This window comes from Prosopis cineraria, unplaced genomic scaffold, assembly GCF_029017545.1.
Source record: "Prosopis cineraria cultivar Desert tree isolate PC_DT_omini unplaced genomic scaffold, ASM2901754v1 PC1622, whole genome shotgun sequence".
Taxonomy (NCBI): Eukaryota; Viridiplantae; Streptophyta; class Magnoliopsida; order Fabales; family Fabaceae; genus Prosopis; species Prosopis cineraria.
Window position 1 is genome coordinate 21,968 of NW_026556947.1, and position 7,635 is coordinate 29,602.

A 7,635-nucleotide genomic window follows, 5' to 3' on the forward strand; every position below is an offset into this window, starting at 1 on the left:
ACCTTAACTCGGACTCTTTTGAGGGCTTCACAACATCAAAATTGACCATGGTGACGGTAGCGAAAGCAGCAACTTGGATGTTACACAGGGAGCACGTGGCAATTGTTGAGGGAGAACAAAGGCAATTTAGGGGAAGTTAAGAATGGTGGATTTGCCTTTGATGGACAAAGTGGTGACGTCGTGGGCTTGAGTGATCATTTCTAGGGCTAAAAGTGTCGAGCTAGGTGCTAGAATTCTTGTGAGGCTCATAAATCTTAGACACTTATTTTTCCCAACTTCACATTTAGACTTTAATATATGGTAATGTGGGAGCTTGCTAGTGGAAAAGAAGTAGAAGGAAAAGGAGGAGGAGGAGGATGAAGAAGAAGGCAGGGCAAAATTACTATCTTTTTGATATAGGGTAAACAAGTTCCAAACAAAAGTTCAGGGTACCCAGCTCCCCTAAAAAAAATGTTCCAGGGCAAATATGCCATTTAATCCTTGGTCAAACTTCAATTAACAATCAACGTTCATAATTTCTAATGGTAGGGCAAAAATGCTTTCTTTTGAAAAGTTTGGGGCTAAAATGCTCTAAAAAAAAGTTTAGGGCCCAGGCGCTCCTAGAAAAAAAAATTCCATGACAGTTTGCCCTTTAACCCTTACAAATTTGGCTCTCAATTTTGCAACTTTATTGTAGTAAATTTGCAACTTGTATTTCAAATTTTAATAGAAAAAATTATTTATTTTTCAACGATGTTAAAATTTAAACATAAATTGTAAATTCATTACAATGAAATTGTAAAATTGAGAGCCGCACTTACAAATTCCTAGAAGTTGGCACTTGAGACCTAAGTTGAATTAATTGATCATTTTGAAACCTCTCTGTCATTCTCACTAAATTAAAATCTAAATAATGTTATTCAATTTAAAATTTACTAATTTTTGCACATAAAGGCTAAAGTGTATTTTTGGTTATATAACTTTATATAAAGTTTTAGTTTGATCTCTTAATTTTATAAATTATATTTTTAGTTTTATAACCTTAATACCATAAATTTTAAATGATTATTTTTTGAATTAGTCATTGTTATTTTAAAAAATTAAAATTAATTTGTCAACATTTGGGAATATTTTTTCAATATTTGAAAATTTAATATAAATTTTTTTATGAAATTAATGGTGTTAGGATTACATGACTGACAGATACTCTATAGTATTATAGAACCAAATTAAAATAAAGTCTAATATAAAATTAAAGGGCTAAATATTTACTTTAGCCACATATAAATAATCACTTGTTTTCAATGCAAGAAGCTACGAATCAATTATTAAGTTGTTATAATTTTTTTTTTGGGGACGAAAATTATTTGTTATCACTTACTCGTCATCATCGTTAACTACTCGATTATGAATACCGTTGACAATAAAGCATATAGCACAATAGATCCTTAATTTTATCTTTCAAGACCACACAATCGATTATGGTGGCTTACAGATAAATTAATGTACTAAAACGATCGCACTCGTCACAACTAGATCTAGTTGTTACACATTACTACCAAATATTGGGAAGGAAAAGGGGGAAAATATAAGGTATAATTAATATAACAAATAATAAGAGGTGGATTATTTGGGGATTAGCTCTCTCAGAAGAAATGGTTGATTTTTGGGTCAATGACGAGGGAAGCAAGGATGGAATAGGCCTTCTCTGTTGGATGGTAGCTGTCCCAGAAAATGTAGTTCTTGTCATTGGAACACATCTCTAAAGTGTAAGGGTTGCACAAAATGCTCACTTCTATATTTCCACTGCCACAGCATCCTTTCTCTATTACTTCAAATCCTAATATAACATGATGATCAAATTACAGGATGTGGTGAGTGTAGTGTCAATACAAATTACGGCCATTTGCTAAAAAAAAAAAAATTAAAGCCAACTTGACTTCCTCATTCCTCCTCCTTTCCTATTCCCTCCTTGGTCTCTGAGTCACCAAATCTATAGTGCTTGTTTTGTAATGCATTGTAATTTCAGTAAAAACCAAGTTTGACCGAGTGCCTCTAAGTATAGTCAAAATTTCATTTGATAAAAATCCCTATAATTTAGTAAAAGTTAATTATCATGATGGAATTTGTGTTGTGTGTGTATATATATATATATATATATATTTAAAAAGTCAGTTTTCCCCATTAAATGTGCCCCAAACCCCTGCTTTCAATTTCACTTTCAATTTCAAAATCTCCAAATTTGTTTGGTTTCCAAGTCCATTTCCTAATCCCCTTGAATGTACTTTCAAAATGTCCAATCCTTTTCGATAAAAATGTGTTTCCAAACAACATTAGACTTTCCAAAAGTGAAATGTAAGGTTACCAAATAAACTCGCAATATGTAGTTTTGATATGATTTGTTATTTTGCGTTTACTTTACAATAAAAACATGAAGAAAAAAAGTATACAGCTGTTTGGAAGGATTTTTTTTTTCTCTCTGAAAAGGACAAACAGAATTGTTGATACATATCCAAGTAAATAAAGAAAAGAAAATATATATATACTCCCTCCAAATCATAATATAAATTATTATTAACTAATTTATATTATTAAAATCTTGATTTTCTAAAAATATTCACATATTTCTAATCATGCCCTTAAATGTAAAAATATGGAATTTGATTTATTCAAAACGTTTTCAACAATTACTTAATAAAGTACGGGTATAATTTAAAATATATATATATATATATATATCTATATAACACATTCCAATGTCCTATATTTGGATTTAGCAAAAATTTTCGAAAATGACCTACATTATGGTTTGGAAGGAGGATGTATTAGTTATATGTTACCATTTTAGCTGTGAAATAAAATGAAAACAATTTAATTTTAACAAGAAAAAAAAATATGATTTAAAGGTAAGCAGCAGCTTAAAGAAGAAAGTAAAGAAAAGGGAGGAGGCAACGAATTAATGTGAATATATATATATATATATATACTGACCATATTGAGCAGGACGTTGAAGCATATGAAGAAATGGGGTATAGGAATCGAGGTAGACAAGCCTTGCGTCTGGCAAGTTTTTGTGAAGCGTATCAATTAGAGAGGACAGCTTAGAGTTAAATAGTGCAGCTGCTTGGTTTGCAAACTCTGAGCATTCTCTCTGCAAGCCTCCTTCTATTGTTCTCTGTGACGGCACGCACCCCAACACTGGAATGTTGAACACCCCAATCCTTCTTGCTCCTAATCCATAAAGTTCCTGCACACACTCACGCCCCAATCAATAATTGATGGTTTAATGTTGACTCAAAAATAGTTAAAATATTTTTAAACTCGAGTTTTAAAAAGAAAAAATTTGCTGAGACTAGTATGCAGGAGGTTTGATTAATTACCAAGATGCGGATATTGGAAATAAAAAGGATTCTTTTTTTATTTTTAGTTGCAATAAATAGTATGCATTTACTTTGATCCTATTTATTAGTCACTTCCATAATGTTTCATCGTAATAAAAGAAAATCTTACTAAACTTCATTAACATGATCATTCTAAAAGTTAAACATGTTTCTAACCTTAACTTTTTTAAATATACAATAATAATAACAACAAGCCTTATCTCACTAGGTAAGATCGGTTATATAAATTGTATAATGCCATTGCATGCTATATCATTTACCAAGTTTTTAGTAATGTTATTAATTAAGAGGTCTTGATCAATAACTTTCTACCTCTTAAATATATATACTTTAAAGTATTTCAATATGTAATAACCTTCACATTATTTAATAAGGGTAAAAGAGTAAATATGAAAACAAAAATCATTTTAAGTGTCCTCACAAATAAGACCAAAACAAATACTCTTTCTACCATGTAAATAGGACTAGATGAGTAAAATACATTCTCCCTAATCATATTTATAAGACTTTTAATTTTAACCAAATTGTAGAGCAAGAAAGGGAATTAAAATTAGTTCAGTGTGTTGATTTTTTAAAAAATTTCTATTGAAATCTCAAATTACACTTAATTAAAATTATTAACTTTCTTTTAAATAAGTCAAACATGTCACTCAATAAATTAATTGGATATGTGAGCATTTTTAAAATAACTCATTAATATTTTATCAAATTTTATAAAATATTTTATATTAAAAAACACGCAAAACTTTTAAGTGTCTTATATTACCAGGGGGAGATCAGGCGTATTTCTTTGATAGATCATTTCCGGTTTTATTGACTATGCATAGTCACTCTACCAATGTTTTCTTTTCACATGGACTAGAAAAAACGTGGCACCAGAAGTTGAGCTAACAGTGGAAATAAAATATCTATGAATAGTAAGCTAGCTAGTGGACAATTGTCATCAACCAACTTCATTCTTGCTATCCTTGTAAGCAGCAACATACATGTGCTTGGTGGATAATCAACTTATTAGATGTTGATTCTGCACTCTATATTCTCATAATTTTATTTATAAATATTTTTCAACATGTTTGATTAAAATTAAAAAAATTTTAAATTTTATTAACTTTTATTTTAAAATTTAAAAAATTTTTCACCTTTATTCTCAATCAATTCTTAAATTTTATTATCTTAATTTTTATTTTAAATTTTTTATTTAAAACATTTAATAAGAAAAAAAAATTAAAGAGAATATTGAAAATTAGTAAGTACTCTATAAATAGAATTAATTTTTTTCTTCTTTTTCTGCCCTATAAATAGGACCAGAAAATTATTCGTTGGTTTTTCCACATGCAAATTGAATAAATAATTTTTTTGGTGGATAAATTAATTAAGAAAAAACATTCGATCATATGGATATTTGAATAAGGAGTGCATATATATACCTGTAAGAAACTTAAGGCTTGTAGCTGCCATGAAGTCAGATATGAAGAAATATCATACTGAGCTCTTCTGATGGCATATTGAATGTAAGTATTCGCAATGTCATCACTTCCTACACACACTATGTATATGCTTTTTGATATTAAAGCTTCCTGCTTTGCTTTCTCCAACTGCTTCCCTTATCTTCTCCACGTACTTCTTGAACATCTCCAGTTGATCTGATAATGATAGCACAGACTAATAGAAAAAAAACAAAAGAAAAAATCAGAGCAAGTTCAAAGAAACGAGATTTTTTGTTTGTTTGTTTTGTTAGTCCATTAATGCTTATAATAAATAACATACAATTTGATGAAAACTTTGACGCTTTCTTTATGACAAATAATTTTAAAAGGACCTCAGGTCCTTTTTTAATAAGTCACTTCTAACTAATTTATCAAATCAAGATGGGTTAATTAGAATAATAAAATTGTCTTAAAAATAAATCACTTTTTAATTTTATCCCCACATTTTAGAAAGAGTGATTTGGAGTGTGGAAAGTTTTTATACACAAATTGAAATATTGTAGTTTTTTTAATTTGTTGAAAGGTATTTTTGGAATTATACATACTAAAGGTTATAAAAATCAAGAGAAAGTGACTTATGTGAAGGATTAAGAAAACTTTCTAAAATATAACTAATATAAAAGATGGGAGAGAGTAGTTGGAAATGGAAGGGCGACAAAAGTACCATAGAGGAGATGCTCTATTATTAATTTGGTACGTGAATGGTTGACAAAGAGAAGCTTCATTAATTACGACTTGTCAATAACTTAAAGGAACTCTTTCAATAGCTATCTATTAAAATGGGAGAACAAACCTGCTAAAATAATCTATTGAGTATCCCATACTACTAATATAAGATTTGATATTTCATTCTACCAAGTCTCTTTGCTGGAATCGCTGACAACATCTTGCTTTGTTACCAATTAATGGTTACCTAAGTGAGATGAAAAACTCTACCCCAAAAACTAATTGTTGACGTGAAAAAACTAAACTTACTTAAATATTACATTATTGAACATCCTGTACTACTTAACATGAGGTTTGATATCTTATACTATTAAGTTTTCATTGAACTTTAGAAATAAAATATCAAAAATTTTACATTCATGAAGCAACAGTTTATATATACCACTAGTTCAGCAGTGAGAGGATCGTATCCGGCACCACCAGAAGCAAAGCTCACGCCAGTGAGAAGGTCTTCTAGTTTCAGTTCAGGATCAAGATAAGGCGGCAAAAGCTGCGTGACCCCAAATTTTGCAGCTGTAAAAGAAACAGCACAAACAATAATTATATATGTAACGTACAGCAAGAACAGAATGTGTGTGTTGTGTGTGTAGAAATTACCATTTTTACGTGCGTACCTATGATGTCTGATGGAACCATACCATTGCTAAACCTGCCTGTAGGAAGATTTCCTGGACCAAAGTCTCTACCATAAGGTAAGAAATTGCACTTGACCATATTGTTGATGTAGTTATTGTTGCCAGTATCCACTATAGAGTCTCCAAAACACAATTACTGCTGGGATGGTTTCATTATTTGGCAGACTCACAATTGATGAAGAAATTATAATAGTGCTCTGTTGAAAGATGATGATGATGATGAGTATGGCAGAACAGTACCAGAAAGTGACGACTGAAGAAGGAAATGGAAGAGGAAGAAGAAATTTTGAAGCAAAGTCTCAACATGATTCTGATGGATAAGTACTTTAATGTTGCCCACACTTCGATCTCTCGAAATTGGGCAATGAACGTTTTCCAATGCGGTTGTATGTGCTTTCTCATCCTGGTGCCAGCTATTTATAGGAATTGGACTCTTGTACACTTTTTATTTTTTTTATTTTTTATGACATTTCTCTTAATTTTTTTATAGAATATGCAGTTAATATATATTGAAGAAAAAAAATACAATAGTCGATCCTGTACTTTTAACCCTTTTTTGTTATAAGTTGGTATAATTATTTTTATTGTTTCTAGTCCTTTAATTTGATCTGTCTACCACGTTAACTAATTTTTATAATTTTTAATTAAATAGCTTATAGGATCATGAGCTGGCATTGACAAAGTTAAATCTTGTGCTAACATGGTCAAATTATGATGAGTTGAATATGAAATAAATTGAAGAAAAAAAAAACCTAATGGGAAAAAAATAAAAAAGGCAGAACGACAAGCTTGAACAGTGTTTATTAGTAACTATTTTGTAATATTAAAATTTCAACAAATAATTTTTAACAACTTCAATCATATGTTGACCGGAAAAAAAGAGAAAAATACCAGGCCTATTATTAAAAAGAACTAGATCTGGCCTAAAAGCCATTTAATATATATGTAAAAATTCCCAATCTTTTTCCAAGATCATCCATAAAAATGCGAGGTGTAAATGGGCCTGGCTCTCATTGACAACGCTACAAATAGTAGTACATCATAGTACTTTTATATGAAAAAAAAAGTGAATAAGATATAAAAGAGTGTTTGTATGTTTAAGATTTTGAATCGTCTATTCAATATAAAATTGTAGAATGTTCCTAGACATAATTTTTTTATATTTTTCTTTTCTCCTCAATAATCTAAATCATGATAAAGATAGTGTAGATTTTAGCAGTTCAACAACAAATGAGTTAAAAAATGTTTTATGATCATTTTCATTTTTAATTGTATAGTACGTATAGTAAGTAATATAATGAAAGAAAATACATGTATTAATGATGTATGTACATAGATTCAAAATCTCCTGACATTGGTGTGTGTCAAGCTTTTGCATTTTGGTCATCAATCACGCAGATGAAATGT

General features: G+C 29.7%; 1 pseudogene; it reads right to left on the reverse strand.

Moving 5' to 3' along the window:
* Nucleotides 1-1,563: 1,563 nt before the first annotated feature.
* On the reverse strand, nucleotides 1,564-6,630 carry LOC129300502 (GDSL esterase/lipase EXL3-like; annotated as a pseudogene).
* Nucleotides 6,631-7,635: the final 1,005 nt, after the last annotated feature.